This window comes from Aythya fuligula, chromosome 1, assembly GCF_009819795.1.
Source record: "Aythya fuligula isolate bAytFul2 chromosome 1, bAytFul2.pri, whole genome shotgun sequence".
In the NCBI taxonomy this organism is placed as follows: domain Eukaryota; kingdom Metazoa; phylum Chordata; class Aves; order Anseriformes; family Anatidae; genus Aythya; species Aythya fuligula.
In genome coordinates, this window is record NC_045559.1 from 191,516,989 (window position 1) to 191,539,013 (window position 22,025).

The 22,025-nt window shown below is 39.8% G+C and overlaps 1 long non-coding RNA gene across 1 annotated transcript in view; it reads left to right on the forward strand.

Annotated features, from left to right (window-relative positions):
* Window positions 1-4,835: 4,835 nt before the first annotated feature.
* Window positions 4,836-22,025, forward strand: part of LOC116495145 — a 35,662-nt gene continuing 18,472 nt past the window's right edge. The window contains exon 1 of the long non-coding RNA XR_004253926.1: window positions 4,836-4,970. This is a non-coding gene — a long non-coding RNA (uncharacterized LOC116495145). The remainder of the gene's footprint in view (window positions 4,971-22,025) is intronic.

Consider the following 22,025-nt stretch of genomic DNA (forward strand, 5'->3'; position numbering starts at 1 on the left):
GAAAGGTCTGCTCTGTCTGTATTCATAATGCATTTACAAACTCTTTTTCTTACTGTTCTCCTTTTATCTATTCTCTTCATCTGTGTTTGTGCAAAGACTTCTTCTATCTCTCCCTGAATGCTGATGAAATAAAACATATTCCAAGCCAGCCTGTCATTCTGGGGACAATTTCTTGAATAGAAAGTTTCCAACCCACATTTTTTTTCAAATACTGTGCAAGCAAAGCACTCTGATTATTTGAAAGGCACTAAGAAACAAACATTACACTCATGATCTTGCTAGCAAAGGTGGAACCATAGCTTTGATGTATAAAACTCGTTGTTTCTAAAATAACATTTCCAGCATAATAAAAAACAGTCTTATACACGATAGAATGAAATCTGAAATAATTCAGGATTCTGTTAGGAATTTCCCACAAAGATCACTGAACCATTTAATATAGCTATTGAATTTTGTGGAATGTCTTGTGTGAAACTTTATACAAATTACTGAATGAGTTTTTCATATAAATATGCATTATGCAATAATGTTTATTTTTAATATCTTTTGTGAAGTTTGTAGTAGAGGGAGGTACCAGAGCTGTACTCAGAAAAATTAAATTCAGTGTTGATCTGTAAAGCTAACTTCTGATACATACCCACTGCCATGATTCAGTCCTGATCCATGGGGAATATACAAGTTTCATTAGTCTTCCTGGATCATGCAGCTATTGTCCTCACTAAATTTGGTAGATAATGTAAATCCAGGAAGATGTTTTTTCAAGGAATAAGTCATAATTAAGACCCACCAAATTGTGCACAGTAGCCACCTGTGCAGAGGACTGAAAATCTGCAAAATAATAAGATTTTTTTACTCCCGATAAACTGGGCAGGGTTAAGACAAACGATCTGCATATGAAAAGATGAATCTCAGAACAGAAACAATTTGAATTATCTTACTCTTTCCAGAAATCCTTACCAGTCAGGGAGCCAGTGGAAGATCTGTGTACTGGACTCAGTCTGCAATTACAGTTCCTAATGGTTTATGCTGTGAACTCTATTCTCAGCATTTTGGGAGACCTTGACTTTTCTTCTCTTGACTTTTATTTTTTTTCTCCTCTGAAAGCAGTAGAGTAAGAAGGATGTGTAATTCATGTATCTTGGCTACAGCTGCACTCAGGATTCTTCTCTTCCCAGAAGCATCAAACAAGTCTTACCAACCCCCATTTCTCCTCATCACCAAATACTCCACTGCATTTCATTCATCTGCACTTTGTCTTTCCCTGAACAAAACAATGATTGATGTTTTCTATCAGTATATGCTAACCTACTTTCCAGGGTAATTTATTTTCTTAATAAAAGTTAAGAGCTGGTGTTTTGCTACTGCTTCATATGTGCTGCTAATCATCCTGATAAGTAGGCTGTCAAAACAATTTCTTCCAAACCCAGGGAAAATTGTAGAAAGCAGTTATACACATACCTGCAAATGTCATATAGCAAAGAGAGAGTACTTTTTAATGGTGCTTATGGTGCTTTAAGAGATTTGTGTTGAATGACAAAAGACACAAAGGCTTTAAATTAACCCCATGGTTCAACAGATTTTCCATTTGTGTCCTTCTACAAATTGTTGAGCATCCTTTTTTTAGGCAACTCTTAGTAGATATACCCTTGTTGGAAAGAATTTGGAAGAAGAAAGCAGGAGGAGAAAGGCTGAATTTACAGAGAAGACCATCTTTTATCTCTATATGGAAGATACATGGATTTGACGGATGGACCACTCAGTGGGTAAGTAATTGGCTGGATGGTCACACTCAAAGAGTTGAGGTCAAGGTCTCAGTGTCCAGCTGCAGATCAATAACAAGTGGAATTCCTCAGGGAACAGCGTTATTTAACATCTTTGTTGGTGGCACGGACAGTAGGATCAAGTGCAATCTCAGCTGAGTGGTGTAGCTGACACACTAGAGGAAATGAATGACATCCAGAGAGACCTGGACAAGATTGAGAGGTGGGTCCATGTGAACCTGATGAGGTTCAACAAGGCCAAGTGCAAGGACTTACACCTGGGTTAGGACAATCCCAAGCACAAATACAGGCTGGGTAGAGAATGGATTGAGAACAGCCCTGAGGAGAAGGACCTGGGAAAACTCAACATGAGCTATCAACGTATGTTTCCAGCCTGGGCTGCATCAAAAGAAGCATGGACAGCAGGTCAAGGGAGGTAATTCTCTCCCTCTACTCCACTCTTGTGAGACCTCACCTAGAGTACTGCATTCAGCTCTTGACTCCCTACCATAAGAAAGACATAGACCTATTGGAGTGAGTCCAGAGGAGGGTCATGAGGATGATCAAAGAGCTGGAGCACCTCTCCTATGAAGAAAGGCTGAGAGGGCAGGAGTCATTCAGCCTGGAGAAGGGAAGGCTCCAGGAAGACCATATAGTGGCCTTTCAGTACCTAAAGGGAGCTTAAAATAAAGCTGGGAGACATTAGGAAAAAGTTCTTGACTATGAGGGTGGTGAGGCACTGGAACAGATTGTCCAGAGATGTAGTGGATGCCCCATTCCTGGAACTGTTCAAGGCTAGGCTGTATGGGGTTTTAGGCATCCTTAGTTAGTGGGAGGTGTCCCTGCCCATGGCCAAGGGGTTGGAATGAAATGATCTCTGAGGTCCCTTCCAACCCAAACCATTCTATGATTCTAAATAACATTCATTCTAATATCAGTTTAGCCAGATGATGTTTTTGACATATGGACATCTCTAGGTATGTTTCTAAAGAGGAGCTGTTTTCCCAGTGTGATTCACGTGGTAGACATAGTAACAAGAAAATCAAATCATGAAAAACTAAATGGTGGTTGAAAACCAGTGGACACTTGGAGATGTAGAGATGTTTGACTATGAAATAACTGTGACAGTTTTCCCAATGGAAAATTGGAATTTTAGAACAAAGGAAGAAACAAAAAAAAAGGAAAATAAAAAAATGCAAATCGTTCCTAGAGTGGTAAGGAATGGCCTTTAGGCACTTCTATGTTAATTTTATTTTATTTTATTTTATTTTATTTTATTTTATTTTATTTTATTTTATTTTATTTTATTTTATTTTATTTTATTTTATTTTATTTTATTTTATTATTTTATTTTATTTTATTTTTCTCTAGTGTCTACCTTTTCTGAATGAGTGTGCAGCATTTCTATGAGAATTATAAATGAATATAGGATCTTTAATTGCCTATGGAACAGATGGATAAAAAATAGCAACAACAGGAAAAACAAGGAAATGCAAATCCATTTGTATTAGTTAATAACTGCTACATTCATTCTATAAGTCCTTCTGTTTACAAGCAGTGCCATATAATGTTTTCAGAACAGTTTACTGGCAAGAAAGTCATAAGGAGGTGGTGGGATGGGGATGGTTGTATTTCCTTTCAGTAAAGAGTTATATCAGGTGTACCATAAAAACAACCCTCATCACTTATTAGTGAAGGAAAGATTTATTAGAATAATTATTTCTGCATATAATTATTTGTGTGTATAGATTATGGTTAGACATAAAGTTACTACATTTTCATGTTGTATGAGACAAGATTTCATTCCTCTGGAAGTGTGTACTGGGCAAGAATAGAAGAAAGTCTATTGCATTTTCACTGTCTAATACTACTTCTGCATAGTCATACTATAGTATTCAGTATCATCACTTCGTAAAGACTATTTTCTAATGAAGTGAATTGTTTAAAAACATGATTAAAAATTGTCATTTTCAAGCATTAATTTCTGTTGGGAATATGTAGACATCATTGTTTCCCTTGACTCAGAGACCATCTGGGTCTTGGAGAAGTGTTGTCCACCATAATAAAAGAAATTAAAATTAGTCATTGCCTGAAAATAAGCATGATACACACAAGTCCTTGGGATGCAGGATGCATCTGAGAGAGTTTAGAGCACTCGCTGATGTCCCTGTGAAGTTAATCTCTATGATTTCTAAAAACCTGTAGTGATCCAACATAGATGTTTCCAATGACATGTCCCAAACGAAAAATATCAGAGCTTGTGTCCATCTTCAAAAATAATAATAATAATAATAATAATAATAATAATAATAATAATAATATAAAATGCAACAGGACTTCTTTTCTTCCAAAGGGAAAATCCATGGGCTAGTCATCCTCTCCTTGGTCCATGAGAACATTGTGGAACAAGTCTTTACAGAAGTTATTTTAGGCCCTTGAAGGACAAAAGGTGAGTGGAAACAAACAGAATGGATTTATGAAGGGCAAATTTCTCTGACATGAAGTGACTGGCTCAAAAGACAAGGGCAGAGAAGTAAATACCATTTTTCTGGCCTCTAGCAAAGCTTTTGACCTGTTCTGTCATAGTAACCCTGTAGTCAGCCTGTCAAAATATGGACTACATGTGTAACTTACAAATTAGGCAAAAAATATCAGACCATAGTTTAAAGGGTTTTTAGTGGTCAATTGTTCAAATACCAACTGGCTTCCATTAATGACTGGAATTTCTAAGGACTGGTATTGTATAACACCTTCACTGACAGGGTGGACAATGGGATGTAGCACATTCTCAGCACATTTGCAAACACCAGACAATGAGGAATGGTGGGAGGGTTGCCTCTCAGAGGGCCCTCAAGGATGAAAGATGGGGCTGACAGGAACTTAAATTCAAATACCAATTTCAGGATGGAGACTTATTGACTAAAAAGCAGCTCCAAAGAAAATGAGTCAGCAGTCCTGGCAGAGAGTACATTGAACATGAGACAGCAGTGTTCCCTACAGCCAATGAAGGCCAAGCACATCAGGCACTGTATAGTCTAGAGAGTAACCAGCAGGACAAGGAAAGTTATTATTCACTTATATTTGGCACTTGTGAGACCACATCTGCAATGTTGTGTCCAGTTTTGAATGTCCCAATAGAGCAGAGGGAACTATGAACTGGGAAGATAACTTGGGACCTGGAGTCTGTTGTCTCCATGCAATAAGGAAAAGGTGAGGAAACTGGATTTCTTGGGTTTGTTAAGTTTCTTAAGCTCAGTGAACAAAACAGATAGTGGGGGTGGGGTAGAGAAGAACTAATGGCAGAGGCAACTCTTGGACTTTATAACAAAATTTAAAAAATGTACTTATGGAAAAAAAGTATGCACAATAAGATTGCTGAAGTGCTAGAACAGTGTTCCAAGAGAAGTCTGGGAATCTCCATTCTTGGAGACATTCAACACTTGCCCAATGTCTCATCAGCTCTATCTAATTTTAAAACAAAACCATGAATGGGAGTTTGAAGGACTCAGAGATTCCTTCCAGTCTAAGGTTTTTAATGTTTCCATGATATTTGGATTGATTTTTCAATGGCAACCTGGGTATGAATAAAATTTTTGTTGTTGTTTTAACACTTACATGACAATGTTCAGAGGTAATGAGCAGACACCACTCCTGCTGTGTCAGAATACCTTCTTAGTGCTCGTTTGGTGGCTCTGAAAAATGCCTTTGAGATTTTCAGAGTGTGCAGATGGAGCTCAAATATTGATATATGTTTTGCAGACTATTTCCTCACTACAGGGAATAATAACCAGTTGCATGCCCTTATTGCAGTCTTGGAACATAATGGTGGCTCAAGAGAAAAGAGCTTTTTGTACATTTTGTCAGAATGAATCCATCTTGAAATTAAAATCAGCACTTTTTTTTTTTTTTTTTTTTTAAGAATACGCTTTTTATTTTCTATCAACTACAGCCTTCCAGATATATCTAGCCTATCATAAACATATATCTGTCATAAACATACAGATAAGGTGAGAGGGGCAAAAAATCATCATTTACATTTTTTTTCAGTGACCCCTTGACTTTCTCATTCTGAAGTTAGGTCAAATTCCTAAGAACTAAAGGGCATTATGAAAAACAAAACACCCTTCACTGGTCTGTCTGTACTATCCAGTAGTGTGAACATAACAGAAGGATGTAAAAGAATTTGTTCAATGATATTTTATAACTCACTGCTTTGAGGCTTGCAAATCCCGGCTCATAAATGGTTTGTAAATAATTTATAAAAAATCTGTTGTTCTCTGCAAGCACTGAGGAAAGATATGTACCTCGTTCTGAAAGCAAAACATTTTCTTATGCTTTAAATGTTAATTCTTTAAAATGGCACAATAGTGAACTATGCAAAATTGTTATTTAGAGAGCAATAAGAAGGATGCATCTTGTAAAAAGAGTTTTATTTGTCCTTCTCCAGCTTTAGTAAGCAAGTTTTTACATCTAAAACTTTAATGTGGAGTTGGCACTTGACTGAATTTTAGTCAGCATTTTTCTAGTTTGACTATTTTCTAGCTTGCCAGTCAAAATAAACTGGAGTTGCAATCCACTGTCCATAGAATTTAATTAACCTCTCATTATGGATGTTCTCTGAATAAAATTAAAACTCATCACTGACATTTTGTGGGAAAAAAAAAAAAAAGTTGTTTCTAAAATAAATATATAAATATACGTTACTGTTCAGTTATGTTTAGAAATAAATGCTAGCATTTTATATATTGGTGGCACTGTTGCAGCTTGTTGTTTTAGTTGATTCATTCATATTAGATGGTATCATTTCCTAACAGCTGACTAAAGAATTCATGAAGGAATTTCCAAACAACTTTGCTGAGTCTAAGTACTTGCTTACAGAATTAAACATTTGTTTTGATCTTTGTCCAAATTTACATTCATCTATAAGTAATTTTAAGATATAGCACCGAACACTTGGTTAGACAAAATTCTGCTATAGAGACTATTGCCAATCAAAGTCTAAAGCATAAAGTAAGTTTGTCTACCACAAAGAAAGAATGACTGTGTTCTTCACTATATAGGTACAGGGGAAGCAAGACAGAAGAGCAGTCACACTAAAAAGACAGACTTGCCACTCCCTGTGCAAAATCACATATCCATAAAAAGTGAATTAGAGCCAAAGAACCCCTGGATTGTATTCCCTGAATTGTGTTCTTCAAGCTTCTCAAAAATAGGACTGGGACATTTTTTCCAAATTATATTTTGATTAAACATCATGTCTATTGGAAAAGGTTTTCCAGAGTGAGAAAGACTGTCTCCATAGTATATGCATGTGACTAACCCATACAAAGCCAGTGCAGGGGAGAAAGATATTTATATTACAGATTTGCCAAGAACTAAATAACAAATAGAACAAAGTCAAAATAAATGAACAAACAAATGAATCAATATTTCAGGGTGTTCTTTCATTGTACAGCTTATACATTGTTCAAAAGAACCCCAAAACAGTAAAGCAACATTGGAAAATACACACAGTGATAAAAGATATGAAATGGTCTTCATCCAAGTACTAGATGTCTACAGACAGAGAACAGAAAACTTCCAAAAGGATACCAGAATATCTGGAAAATAATGAGTAGACTGGAAAATCTGACAGGGAATGATTGTTTATAGGACTCTTCAATACAAGAACTAGGAGACATCAACTGAAGCCAGCAGGTGGCAGATTCAAAATAAATAAATAATAAAATAAAATAAAATAAAATAAAATAAAATAAAATAAAATAAAATAAAATAAAATAAAATAAAATAAAATAAAATAAAATAAAATAAAATAAAATAAAATAAAATAATAAACTTTTTCATAAAATGGTTACCCTGTGAACCTCTGTTGCATGATGTGTATGCACACTTCTGGATAAGATTAAGAAGCAAATGGACAAAGCAAAGAAAGAAATCCACCAAGAGCTGCTAAATGTCAAGATCCCCTTGATGTCACCTGGGAACAATCAGCTTTTGGAGGAGGTAAGAGAGATCTGGGGAACTATCACTGCATCACTATCAATAACTATCAGTCATTATCCTGTCCCTTCCCAGTATTCTTCCTTAGGTAGCTGCCACTGGCTACTGCTGGAAACAGAGTACTAACCTCACTAGTGCTAATCAAATGTTAGATCTCACCCAGTAACGCTCTTCTTTTGCCTCAACATACACATGGCACTTGTGCATTCATGTGTTCCCAAACTGAAAGATTTCATTTTTCATTTTAATGCACAGGAAACAAGTATTTTCAAGAAATGCAAATTAATGCAGCCAGGGTTGTTATGAGTTTGCATTCTTTTGTTATATATGGAGTGGTAATTAGTGTCGAGAAGATGGTTGATATCAATAAAGAAGGGGGAGATGTGGGAGTGTGGCCATGGGGGTGTGCAGGGAGTCTATGCTCTACCAACACACACACATGAATATAAAACATTCTAAACATATAGAACATTGCTTTTACATACTAAACCCGAGTATGCCTATACATATGTACAATCAGAAAAGGTAACAAACAATCGTTTAAGTTCTATGACTTAACAGTCTCCATTTTCCATTTCTTTTTTTGATTACAAACAAGTCTCCATTTTCCATTCCTTTCGAACAATATGTCTTGCTTTAAGTTTTCAAGCAATGCGGCCGTTGGGCCTTATGTATCTCGTTCTTCCCGGATCGAAGAAAAGCATATCCATCTCCTTTTCAAGGCCAACAGGGCCTGGGTCAAAAGGCATGTCCAGGTCACCAGGGGGCGTAACAGCAAAAGCCTTCTATGGCTGTAGCAGCAGACGGACCGATGGCGTAGCAGTCAGATCAGTAAAGGAGCCCGCAGTTCCCTCACTATCTGGCAAACCACACGTTTCTGACTGTGGCCCCACATGGCTCTGTAAGGCCTCAGAGATTGCTCGCCAGGTGCTGAGCAATCCCACCACAACCTTGTCATTTTTAGTTGCAGAGTCCCACACCTTGACCTCAATTTGGTCCCATGTTTCAGGATCATAAACTGTCTGATTGTTAATAAGGAGAATAAGTTTTAAGGTTACTAGGACAGTCTTTGTTTCTAAGGATGTATGATTCCCGCAACTGCTTACCAGTGAGGGGCAGTTTTGTGCGTGGGTCCGCTTCTCTCAGCTTGAGCTTCTTTCCAGCTCCAGTGTGCCATTTCCAGCGACTTTCAGTACAAGCTTCTTTGAGCGGTTTGCTGAGTTTGGCCGAACCTATCTTCATGAGGCGATCAATGTGCCTGTTCCTATCCTGGTCTCCATCCTGCTTGCCTGTTCCTTTTCATTCCTTCTTTCTACTTCTTTATTGATGACATAACTTCATTGTGTTGCCTTTTTTTTTTTTTTTTTTTTTTTTTTTTGTCTTGAGGACAGGCTCCCCTTTTATACTCTTCACCCCACAGCAGTTCTTTTCAAAACAACTTTTCATTGGTCAAGCAACTTTGCATATAACAGAAACAATAAACACCCAGAAACTTCCATGCCTTAATGGCTGGAGAACAAGAAACTGGAAACTGCATGGAGTCTCCTGAATCACCCTTCTTTGTTCCCTCTAAACTCTTTTACATTCCTGATGGCCTCATCATTAAGAGTCTGATGTTATCATCAACCACGGGGCTTGCCCACCACCATGGCCACACTCCCACATCTCCCCCTTCTTTATTAATATCATCCATCTTCTCAACACTAATTACCACTCCATATATAACAAGTGGAATTGTCCGCCTCCAATCAGATCCATATTTTTGTTATGTACTTTCTTTGCTGTTATAATAGGAACTACATTACTGTCTGTCTCTGAATTACTATGCTTTTTGATGCTAAGGAGAGTCGTAGAGAACAAAGTTGGCTGCCTCATTTGTCATGTCTTTTTTCTATTACAACCTGTTTGCCACTATCCATCTGTCATCCACATGAAAAAGAAACTCCTCAGTCTCTTAAATCTGCCCTGAAACACCAAAAAGGAGAGTTCCAAGAACAAGAAGAAACTTGCTCTTCTATGCAAGTTCTGGGATGCCAGAGTGCCTGAAAAATACGCCTTTCCACTCCAGTCTCTTCTAGACAAGTCCCTTCTAAAGTTGGGTTTTCCTTTCCTGGTCTTTTGCTTACAAAAATGAGATAGCAATATCAACATGAAGGACAAATGTCTCTAGAAGGCCAAGAAGAAAGCCAAAATATATGTCAGAAAATGGTGAGCTAGGCTGGTCCTGGCTTTATGAGGAAGACTTCCTTATGGAAGTCAAGTAGTCTAAGCTGTCATGCTTCTCTGAAATAGTGGTATCTGAGTTCATTAATGTCACCTGCCACCTCTGTATTAGACTTCAAAACATTTCTTGCACTGCTACAAATAAGAAATAGAGTGTGGGATCTGTCAAACCACACTAAAGAAAGCCATTCATCCTGTAGGAGTTAAACAATGAGAATCTTCTCCTTCAAGGGAAATTGCTCAAAGTATGTGTAAGCTAAACCCTAGGATGGGGTCCCTAGTTATGTGGTAGAATTCATGTTTGTCTTTGTAACATGCATATTTACTGCACTGTAGTATAACTTTCACTAATGTTCCTTCAATGTACTGAGAGACTATATATTCTTTTTTAAAGGATTTAAACAGTAAGAGGTGTGTCCACACACTTATACCTTGGAATAAATATATTTTCTTTTATGAAATTAAAAAAAATAATAATAAAATCCATATGTTAGAGCATATGGATATGGAAAATTGTGTACCAGCAGAGATGGTGAAGTTGAGAATCATGTTAGCAATTCTTCAAATTACAGATGCCCAGAATCACTGCTAAAACTCAGACGTTAGTAAATTAGGATGTACAGGAGACAGCCTTATCATCTCCACATCTTGCCAGTACCTGTATACATGCTCACACATTTATCTATTCCCTTCGAAAATCACCTCAGCCTACACTGTGACCATAACAGTAGAAAATAAGACTACTGTGCTTAAATCATAATCCTACAATTAATGCAGCAGGGAGCAGATCCAGCATCATCTGTTATGTGTTCAGAGTAGAAAGTGGAAAAGCATTTGTAGTAACTAAAATATTGATTAAGCTTCTTTTATCAGTCCGCAGCAAATTCCTTTCAAAGGTTCACAAACAAGGTGAATTCATTCATTCCTTGGTTGTTATTCTTTTTTTTCAAAGGATGCAGTATTTAAACTCCACTGTAATTAAATATGAATATGCTGAAAATCTTTGTAACATATTTTACCTGACTTGTTTCTACAGAGCTGTCATTACTAGCTGATATATCTCACCTCAGAATGGAAAATTGTTTTGTGAGATAACATTTTCCCTTCAGCTCCATGAAGCCCCAGTGGGCATATTTCTGGATCCATTTGAAAGCAACAGAACCAGCTGTGTACCTCCATATGTGAAAGGTCTGATCAGACCAGTCTCATTCTAAAATCAACGGAATTGACAGAAAGATTGTTTTGCTATAACAGAGCAGTTCACAGCCCCAGTAAAGGCTGATGCCAAGTTTTTAAAAAGCTTTAATAAGCCAAGCCGGCCAGGAGTCAAAACATGATGTAGCTGTGTGGCATTGATGCAGCGCCTGACAACCCCAATCAGCAATAAATTAATTTTTACTAAGGGTAGAGGAAGACATTCAGAAAGGAGGAATGTGCCCTGATACTGTCAGTCTTATCAGCGTGATATTGCATTGACATTCTAACCATCAGCTATGAACCTATGTAATGGTTACAAATTAAGTAATGGGATGAAATTAAGAAAAGATAAATTTTAAAATGAGGAGCTGAAAATGAGTGAGGTCTGTAAGGCAGGAGCAATTTCAAAGACAACTGTAGGAAATCTGTTTTCCAAGACATTTAAAGCTACATAGGACCAAGAGCTGGAGAGTATACATAGATATTAATCTTCCTGTAGCAGGCATTTGCCCTGTAGTTTTGTACTTTATACAATATTGCTATTAGAGCAAGGTGAGAAACTTACAGCAATTTTTTTTATTATTATTATTCTTATTTTTTTTTTTTCTGGAAAATTTCAGTTCATCTCAACCAAAAAATTTCTGAAGCAATATATCAGTTTTGATGAAACATTGGTGGAGAACTGTTTCTTTATTTTAAGGGAGAAGTACAGGTAAATGTCTATAATGATCATATTCTCAGCAAAGGACATAGGGCCACTCTTTTTCCATGATGACACCAGGCTTTCTTGTGGACACAGATGTGTGAGACTAGAGAAAGAACATGCCAGAGGAGGAGCCTGCCTTTGTGTTTCACTTGCAGGGACAGTTCCACAGGTAGGAGAGGTCTCAGGTTCAGGGTCCTTTCCCATTGGCTTTTTTGCATTTTGTAAAGGTGAGACATCAGAGGTCTTTGTCCTGAGACACTTCTCACACTTCTAAAGATACACTTCTAATTAGTTGCACTAAGACACCCTGAGTTGTAGAGAGTTGAAATAGCACATTAGTACTTAAATTCTGTGTAAGTCCTTCCAAAGCACTGAAGTCTCTGGTGATCTGAAACCAATCTTTTAGTTTTATGGATAGAAACAGTCACTAATTAATTAGACTATTTATCCCTCATCAAATTAAGCCAGCCTGTTAAAGGTGCAGAATCAATATAATCCATATAGCAAATCAGCTGAACTCTCTGCATAGTAACCCACATTTTCTAAAAGCAGAGGACCAGTAGCCTGTTTTATTCTAAAGCAAGTAATAGGAAGAGATATCCCTTATAAATTTACAACCATATTTTACTCAGTGAATGTAAGGGACATTATTGGTAAACCCTCTTTTTATAAACATATACTCATAATTTCCATGATGGTATCTTGTACGTAACAGAATAGGATCCGTTTGCTTGCATATAATGCAATATTGATAGCTTGGGAAAGGCTAGTTCCTTATTTATATACAGAACAGTATAAAAGCCTCAGGGACTGCTGGGCTGCCAGTGATCTGGTGCAGGAGGACAAGGACCAGGTCCTGAGGAATCCCGCCTGCCTAAGTCCTATCCCTTATCCAGACAGAAGTTACCTGTGAGCCAGATACCCATGCATTTGAAATTCTTGTGGGCACATTAATCAGCTGTGATCCCTACAGGGACAGTATATGGAGGGGACCAGGGACTCACTGTGGGGTGCCCCAGCCATTCAATCTAGACAGGGTCTTAGTGACCAGCCCTTCTGGGTATAATTCTATTTTGATGTTCCTTAAATATCGTGTCACCCTGACACCCTTGCAATGACACAGAATGGCATGCAATGGCAATGTCTGCAGCAAAGTACAGTGTCTGTAGGCACCTCCAGGAAGAAATTCAGTTATTCATCATGGTAAATTTTCTTTTGCCAAGAAGAAAGAGTAAAGCCAGACAACCTTAGAACAGAAAACATACCCTAAAACAGACTAAATAAGCTTAGTTGATCCTCCCTTTCTACTCTGCCCTGGTCAGACCTCACCTGGAGTACTGTGTCCAGTTCTGGGCTCCCTGGTACAAGAAAGACAGGGATCTCCTGGAAAGAGTCCAGCGGAGGGCCACAAAGATGATACCAGGCCTGGAGCATCTTCCCTATGAGGAAAGGATGAGAGACCTGTGTCTGTTCAGCCTGGACAAAAAAATACTGAGAGGGGATCTCATCAATGTGTATAAATACCTGAGGTGTGGGAGACAGAGGGATTTGGCCAACCTCTTTTTGGTGGTTTGCAGGGACAGGGCAAGGGGCAATGGTCACAAGATGGAGCACACGAAGTTCCACACCAACATGAGAAAGAACTTCTTCATGGTCAGGGTGACGGAGCACTGGAACAGGTTGCCTAGGGATGTTGTGGAGTCTCCTTCTTTGGAGATATTCAAGGCCTGTCTGGATGTCTACCTGGGCAGCCTGCTCTGAGGAACCTGCTTTGGCAGGGTGTTGGACCCGATGAACTTTCGAGGTCCCTTCCAACCCCTTCAGTTCTCTTATTCTGTGATCCCTCTGGTGGAGATCTGTATCTGGTTTTCTTGAATGACACTTGTCTTACTTAGGTTCCTTCAAGATCTTATATAGCTCCCATTTAAGAGACTCCATCCACTTTAGGTTCACAGAGCTGAACTTCTCCATGACCTAAAAGAACTTAAAAAATCCTTTGGATTATATATTTTGATAGATATCCTTTGATTGTGTATTTTAAAGAACCAAATACATATTTTCACTTTGTCCAGCTTTAGTGCTAATGAAGATATGAATATTCATTATCCTAAGACAGAGCTAGTAATTTAAATTATTTATGCACTTATAAAGAGCTTTTTCATAACAATAATAGCTTTTATAATGCAATTCTATTATGTACAGACTTTTTGCAGCTCTGAGAGCACAGGGTCAATAGATAGTTAGTCTTTTTTATGAGCATCTCACCAGCTAGTGCAGAAAGTTAATGTTTTTCTTCCTTAGTCTTTTTTTTTTTTACCCCCAAAATAGTTATATATATATATATATACATACATACATATATATATATATACATATATATATGTATCCCTGGAATGATTTTTTTTCTTTTTTTTTATCCCAGAATGAACTGAGGATGTAATGGACTCCCTCCTTTGGCACAAGCTTTTAAAAAAGTGTGCTATTATTTATCAAGTTCCATGTGAAGTGAAAGTTACTTCTGTCACTGTCTGTTGTTTACACAGTTGCTCCTTTCCACAATATGAATTACAAAAAAGAAGATACATAAAACTTTATTGAATTAAAGAAGTAAAATAGTGATTAATCCATACCTAGTTGGATGTTACTAATGTGCTAATGTGTGTGCATCTGAATGTGTGTAAGTGTGTGCGTGTGTGTGCATGCATGTTCACTGTGTTTTTACTCACGGATCTTAACAAAAGTCAGAGAATAGCTACTCCCAGCATAGTTGTGTAGGCACACAATTTTTATTGTCATCTTCACTGAGGTCTATACATCATAGCCACATAGAAAATGCACAGATGACAATTATCTTTTGAGCATATTAATCAGAAGAGCTGGTTTGCACTGTAATGTACAACACTATATGCATAGTCACCGTAAATTTAATTTTTTAACTAACACACACAAAGCTTACCATTTGCTTAATTATTCTCCATGAGAGGCCTAATAGAGAAGCAAACATCCTTTTGTCTCCTACAGATGTTAAAACAATCCTGTTGTACCAACAGAGAACACATCACTACCACACACGCTCAAAGGGCTTGACTCCATTGTCATACATGGGTATCTGAAATACATCTAGGATACCTGAGACATCTTCAAAGAGGTTTAATAGTAGGTGCCTGTACAAGTGTCAGTGATTTCACTAAGATCGTTTCAGTGTTGTCAGTGTAGGTATCTTACCCAGTTTCCAGCTATTACGTCTGAGGCTTCAAGCCTCCTTCAAGTCTTGTGTCCCATCTGCCAGCCATTTATAGGTATCTTGGTTGTCCTTTGGTATCTTAGGTGACAATAAGGACCCATGTTTACACAAATCTTTCTTGACTACAGGGGCAACTTAGATAGCTACTTGTGAGTTCATGTATTTAACCCTGAAGTTAGGTGACACAGATAGAGCCATAAATTCGTTATGTTTTTCACAGAGAAACCAGCTAGACTTGCATGAGAAATATTCTGTGGATTCTGAAAATTAAACTTTTTATTCTACACAGATCATATAATACATACAAACTCTGGATTTCTAAATCCTATTCTATGATATAAATCAGAAAAATGACTTGCAATGTAAGTAAGCATGGAGTGAAGGCTTAGTAGCAAAAATAATCACAGAATCACAGAACTGTAGGGGTTGGAAGGGACCTCGAAAGTTCTGGACACAGAAGAAAGAAGAAAGAACTGGACACAGTACTCCAGGTGAGGTCTGACCAGGGCAGAGTAGAAGGGGAGGATCACCTCTCTTGACCTGCTGGCCATGCTCTTTTTAATGCATGCCAGGATCCCATTAGCCCTCTTGGCCTCAAGGGCACAGTGCTGGCTCATGGTCAACCTGTCATCCACCAGGAACCCCAGGTCCTTCTCCTCAGAGCTCCTCTCTAGCAGGTCGTCCCCCAGCCTGTACTGATACTTCGGCTGTTTCTTCCCAGGTGCAGGACTCTACACTTGATCGTATTAAATCTCATTTGGTTTCTTCCTGCCCATCTCTCCAGCCGGTCCAGCTCTCCCTGAATGGCAGCACAACCTTCTGTCATGTCAGCTACTCCTCCCAGCTTTGTGTCATCGGTGTACTTGCTGAGGGCAGACGCTATTCCCTCATCAAGGTCATCGATGAAGATGTTGAACAAGACCAGACCCAGCACCGACCCCTGGGGAACACCGCTAGTCACAGGCCTCCAGCCAGACACTGCTCCGCTGATCACCAGCCTCTGAGTTCAGCCAGTCAGCCAGTTCTCAACCCACCTTGCCGTCCACTCATCTATCCCACACTTTCTTGCTAGTAGGATGTCATGGGAGACAGTATCGAAAGCCTTGCTAAAGTCAAGGTAGATGACATCCACCGCTCTCCCCCCATCTACCCAGCTGGTGACACCATAATAGAAGGCAACGAGGTTGGTCAAGCACGACTTCCCCTTGGTGAATCCATGCTGACTACTCCTCATAACCTCCTTCTCTTCCAATTGCTTGGAGATGGCATCCAGAACAAGCTGCTCCAATACCTTTCCAGGGACAGAGGTGAGACTGACTGGCCTGTAGTTTCCCAGATCCTCCTTTCTGCCATTCTAGAAGACAGGAGTGACATTGGCTTCTGTCTTTAGCACCTCACCCATTCTCCAGGACCTTTCAAAGATAATAGAGAGCGGTTTAGCAATAACATCTGCCAGCTCCCTTAGCACACGCAGATGCATCCCATCGGGACCCATGGATTTGTGTGTGTTGAGCCAACTCAGATGCTCCCGAACCAGTCCCACGTCCACCAGGGGGGAGCCCTCCACTTCCAGACCCTTTGTCCTATTGCCAGGGGTGAGGAGTCCCAGGGGAGTGTCCTTGAAGCAAAGACTGAAGCAAAGAAAGCATTCAGTATCTCTGCCTTCTCAGTGTCTCCTGTGACCAGGACACCCCCCCTCATTCAGCAAGGGACCCACATTATCCCTAGTCTTCCTCTTGTTGTTTATGTACTTGAAAAAAACCTTCTTATTATCCTTTATCACTTTTGCAAGTCTCATCTCTAGGTGGGCTTTAGCCTTCCTCATCGTGTCCCTGCAGGCTCTGACAACACATCTATACTCCTCCCAAGAGGACAGGCCCTTTTTCCACATTTCATAGACCATCCTCTTTCTTTTGATCTTATTGATGAGCTCCTTGCTCATCCATGTGGATTTCCTGCCCCTCTTCCCCAATTTCCTATTCCTCGGGATGCACCGATCCTGAGCATGGAAGAAGTGCTGCTTAAAGGTAGCCCAGCTCTCACAAGCACCCTTGCCTTCTAGCAACCTATCCCATGAGATACTCCTAAGCAGGTCCTGGAAGAGGTCAAAGTTTGCTCTTCGAAAGTCCAGGGTAGCAATCCTGCTTTTAGCCTTACTTCCTTTGCCTAGTTCCATGTGGAACTCCACCATCTCATGGTCGCTGCATCCCAAGCTGCCCCCAACCTTCACATCCCTAACAAGGCCATTTCTGTTGGTAAGAACAAGGTCCAGGAGCACCCCCCGCCTCATCGGCTCCTCCACCACCTGCGTCAGAAAATTGTCCTCAATGCATTGTAGGAACTGTTTGGACTGCTTGTGCCTGGCTGAGTTGCTTACCCAGCAGATGTCTGGGTAACTGAAGTCCCCCATGAGGACCAGCGCTCGTGATCGTGAGGCTACTAGCAGATGCTCGTAGAAGGCCTCATTGACTTCCTCCTCCTGATGTGGAGACCTGTAGTAGATCCTCACCACCGTGTCTCCCATACCAGCCCACCCCTTAATTCTTACCCACAAGCTCTCCACTTGTCCTTCACTGTCCCCCAGTTGGAGCTGGGTACACTCTAATTGCTCCCTCACATAAAAGGCAACCCCACCCCCTCGCTTCCCCAGCCTGTCTTTCCTAAAGAGGACATAGCCCTCCATGACTGCGTTCCAGTCATGCGAGCTGTCCCACCCCATCTCAGTGATCGCAATGAGATCATGGCCCCGCGACCAAACACAGATCTCGAGCTCATCCTGTTTATTTCCCATGCTCCGTGCATTGGTGTACAGGCACTTTAGGGAAGTAGCAGGTGCAGTTACCTCTGGGGGGATGCAAGAAGAAGATATTGCCCGGGTGATCGGGAATGCTACCTTCTCTGAGGAGCCCTCAAACAATCCTATGGGAGAGCTCAGAAGTTTTTCCCTGTCTTCAAGAGTGACAGCAGTGACAACTTCCCCCAGCCCTTCTCTGTCACCTTTAGCTCCCCTCCCTTCCCCCATCAAACCTAGTTTAAAGCCCTGGTAATCAGCCCAGAGAGCTTGCTCCCCAACACACTTGTGCCCCACTTGCTCAGTTGGTGTTTGTCCATAGCCCACATACCCAGCCTCTCAAAGGATGGCCCAAGATCAAAATACCCAAATCCCTGGTCAGGACACCACCCCCTCAGCCAGTCATTTACCTGTCTTGTTCTGCTCCTTCTATCTGCATCCCAGTCACCCAGCGGGAGGACAGAGGAGAACACTACCTGCACTCCCAATCCCCTCAACAACCTCCCCAGGGATGCAAGGTCCTTTTTAATATTCTTCATTTTTCTAATAGCAGCTTCCCGGGATCTAACCTCAATGACTACGAGAAGATAGTATTTCTCCAGTTTAATGAGTTGTGGCAGAGCCTTCCTAATGTCTCTGATACTTGTCCCAGGAAAACAGCACACTTTCTCATCATAATCATGGGATCTCTTCTACAAAGCATATAATGTGTTTCATTAGAGGACAGGCACTGCTAAGACTGATAAGAGACTACAGTGGATTATCAACGTTATTTATGGCTTTCAGTCTCTGAGTCATGAGGTAAGATTAGTGGCACAAAAAGAACAGAGATTTCAAGAAATTCCATCCCATCTGGAAAACAGCATTAACAGAGTCTTGTTGGGAAACTTTTTGATACTGTAACTAACTTGAAAACATGTTGCCTTGATGTTGGCTTACACTTGGGAAAGTGATTTTAGAAGTTCTTCAAATCTGCAAGTGTCACAGTCCATCCAGTCAGGAATGAGTTGGCCTATTTCAGTGAGAGAAGAATAATTCCAAGAAAAAATAACAAAAAAAAAAAAAAAAAAAAAAAAAAAAAAATCATAATTTCTGTCTCCTTAAAACCTTTTGATTTTGGGCTCCATAAACCTAGAGTGGAGAGTTCGCACCTTTATGGGTAAAAGTTTTTTTTGTCTAAAGTAGAAGAAAGGTTCAGGAAGACTCCCCTACCAATAAATTCCCTTGCAGGCATTTTTTTCCTCTTTCCTTCCTGTAGACAATTATTTCACAGCAGCAGAAGGTGGCAAAAGTCACTTCATTTTTTATTTTTATTAGTATTTTTTTTCTGTTGCTTCTTCTGCCAGGATCAAATCTAACGGTAAGAAGAGATATAGGACACGTGGAAGAAAGGGAAGGGGAAAAACACTGAACAAAGTAATTGCAATAAACAAAGAAGTGAAGGGTTTTGTGTTCTTCATAATATTGTTTCTTTCTTTCCACACTTAAGAGTGATGTCCCAGAATGGCAAAAATGGGGGTTAGGTACTGTACTGGAAGGAAGGAAGACATCAAGTGGACTCTTCTCCTTCTATGGCTGCAAGTCACCAGAGAAGAGAATGTAAATCCACAGAAAAACACAGGTATAATGCAGAAACCATGAGAAAGAAAAGGAAAAAAAAAAAAAAAAAAAAAAAAAAAAAAGAAAATAAAATAAAAAAAAAAGATTTTCATAAATATTTTTGTAATCCCCACTTTTGTCTTTTTGTAAAACTCTCACTTAAGGTGGCTGAAATTTTGTAGGCTTTATGTCAAAATCATCTTCAAAATTACTACTATAGCCATTGGCTTCTTGTCGTATGGATATTGCAGACAAAGGTAAGAAATCCAACAAATACTTAGACAAGGGAGAAACTTGCCAAACTGAGTATGTCCTATGGGACACAATTGTATATGTAGGAGTTGCTGGTATTGGAGGACAAGTTTGACATAAGAAACCAGGAAAATACAAAGCCAAGAATGCAAAGCTATTAGATACAGTTTGGGATGGTAAGCAACACATCTGTGCTTAGTTCTTTCTTTTTCTTTCCCACTCTTTTTTTTTTTAATATATATATATATATATATATATATTATTATTATTATTATTATTATTATTATTATATTTATTTTTAATTTACATTCAAGTATGAAGAAAGAAAGAGGTAACAGGCTCAGGAGTAAATCAAATAGCATAGATGAGGGTACTGACAACTGGACAACTGACTTCTTGTACCTAAAGTAAAATGGCTTCTAAGTCTCTAAGGGAAAGTTTCTGGGAAGCTGGCAAAACTGTTTAATGCACTGTCTTCTTTGTTGCTCTCTCCAAGGCATGAGAGCCTCTGGTAAAAAGTCTTGGCTTGTGGGATTTTGGTGTTATACTTCATCAGCCTTAACAATCATTCTGTATACTTCCGAGCCATTTCCACAACATAATTTCTCTTAGGGCAAAAAGGTCTATCACTGAGACCATAATGGGGTAATCAAGGTTACAACATTCACAAACCAATACCCATGGGCATAGATCTGAATATAAAGCATTGTCCTAAGAGCTATGGATGTAGCAAAAAGGAAACCTGCAGGATATAAATCCTTGAAAACTTTCATTTTAATGAAGCTCATTTTAAAGATTTAAAGAAAGAGATTGCCAAGGTTTCTTCTAGCTGAAAACATTTATAGATCAGAAGAAATTCTAAGGGCATTACCAAATGTTGTAGATTTATACTGCAAGATGAATTTATGCAGATTTCAGACATTAACAATAAAATTGAATAATTAAGAGACTTGGAACAGACTGTGTGGATTAACACATCTTCGTGTCATTCTATGGCACACTGCATAAATGTATAAATTTATTAAATCAAAGTAAGCTGGGATGGAAATGTTTTCAAACCACAAATACACCTCTGATCGAATGTTGTTAAAAAGTGGAAGTGTCATGCTCCTGGGTTCCCAGATCTGAAATACATTATAATTAATTATAAACTCCTGTTATTTACATTGCTCTAATGGCTCTAATATTGTGAGATCTACTGAATGCAGTAAAATAATTAATTAAAGAGCTGTCTCATTTGTTTTTGCCTATAAAGAAGAAATGGGTTCCTTGAAAAAACTTATGTACATACTTTTGAGTTCTATGAGGAAAAAAGACTTTTTTTTTTTTTTTTTTTTTTAAGACAAATTTGTTTTAAAATGTGGAAGTGGATTTCAGTTATTATTCAGTGACATGAATTTTCCAAAATCCGACTCACTTTTAAAACCTCTTGTATTGGGTTTACATGACAAGATTTTTGTAGATTTTCTACAAAGATTTTCTACAAAGGCCACTCCTACAAGGGCAGAGTGGCCCCTGCCTTTTTTGCAGGGGTGGCCACTGTCAGCACAGCCCAGAAACTGCCTTAGATCAGATCAGAGCCAACTCCAGCTGGCTCCAAAAGGGACCCACTGCTGGCCAGAGCTGAGCCATAAGCGATGTTGGGTGGGCCTCTGGGAGAGCAGATTGAAGGAAGGGGAAATCTGCTGTGCTACAGCAGCTGGAAGAGAGGGGTTATAGCTGATAGAGAAGCAGCCCTGGAGCCCCAAGGTGAGTGCAGCAGGAGGGCAGGAGGTGCTCCAGCACGCAGCACAAGTTCCCCTGCAGTCAGTGGAGAGGCTTCTGGTGGAGCAGGCTGTCCCCCTGCAGCCCATGGGTCCCACATGGAGCAGATCTCCACGCTGCAGCACCCCCATGGGTGGAGGAGCCCCCAGTGGAGCAGGTGGATGTGGCCTGGAGGAGGCTGTGGCCCATGGAGAGCCCCCGCAGGAGCAGGCCCCGGGCTGGAGCTGCAGACCATGGAGAGGAGCCCACACAGGAGCAGGAGTTCTGGGGGGAGCTGCCACACACCCGTGGGGGACCCGTGCTGGAGCAGTTTGCTCCTGGGGGATGGACCCCATGGGACAGAGCCGTGTGGGAGCAGTTCCTGAAGAGCTGCAGCCTGTGGGCAGCCTCCGCAGGCTCAGTTCGGAAAGGATGGCATCCCGTGGGAGGGACCCCACGGGGAGCAGGGGCAGAGAGGGACTGTGAAGGAGCAGCAGGGATGGAAGGTCA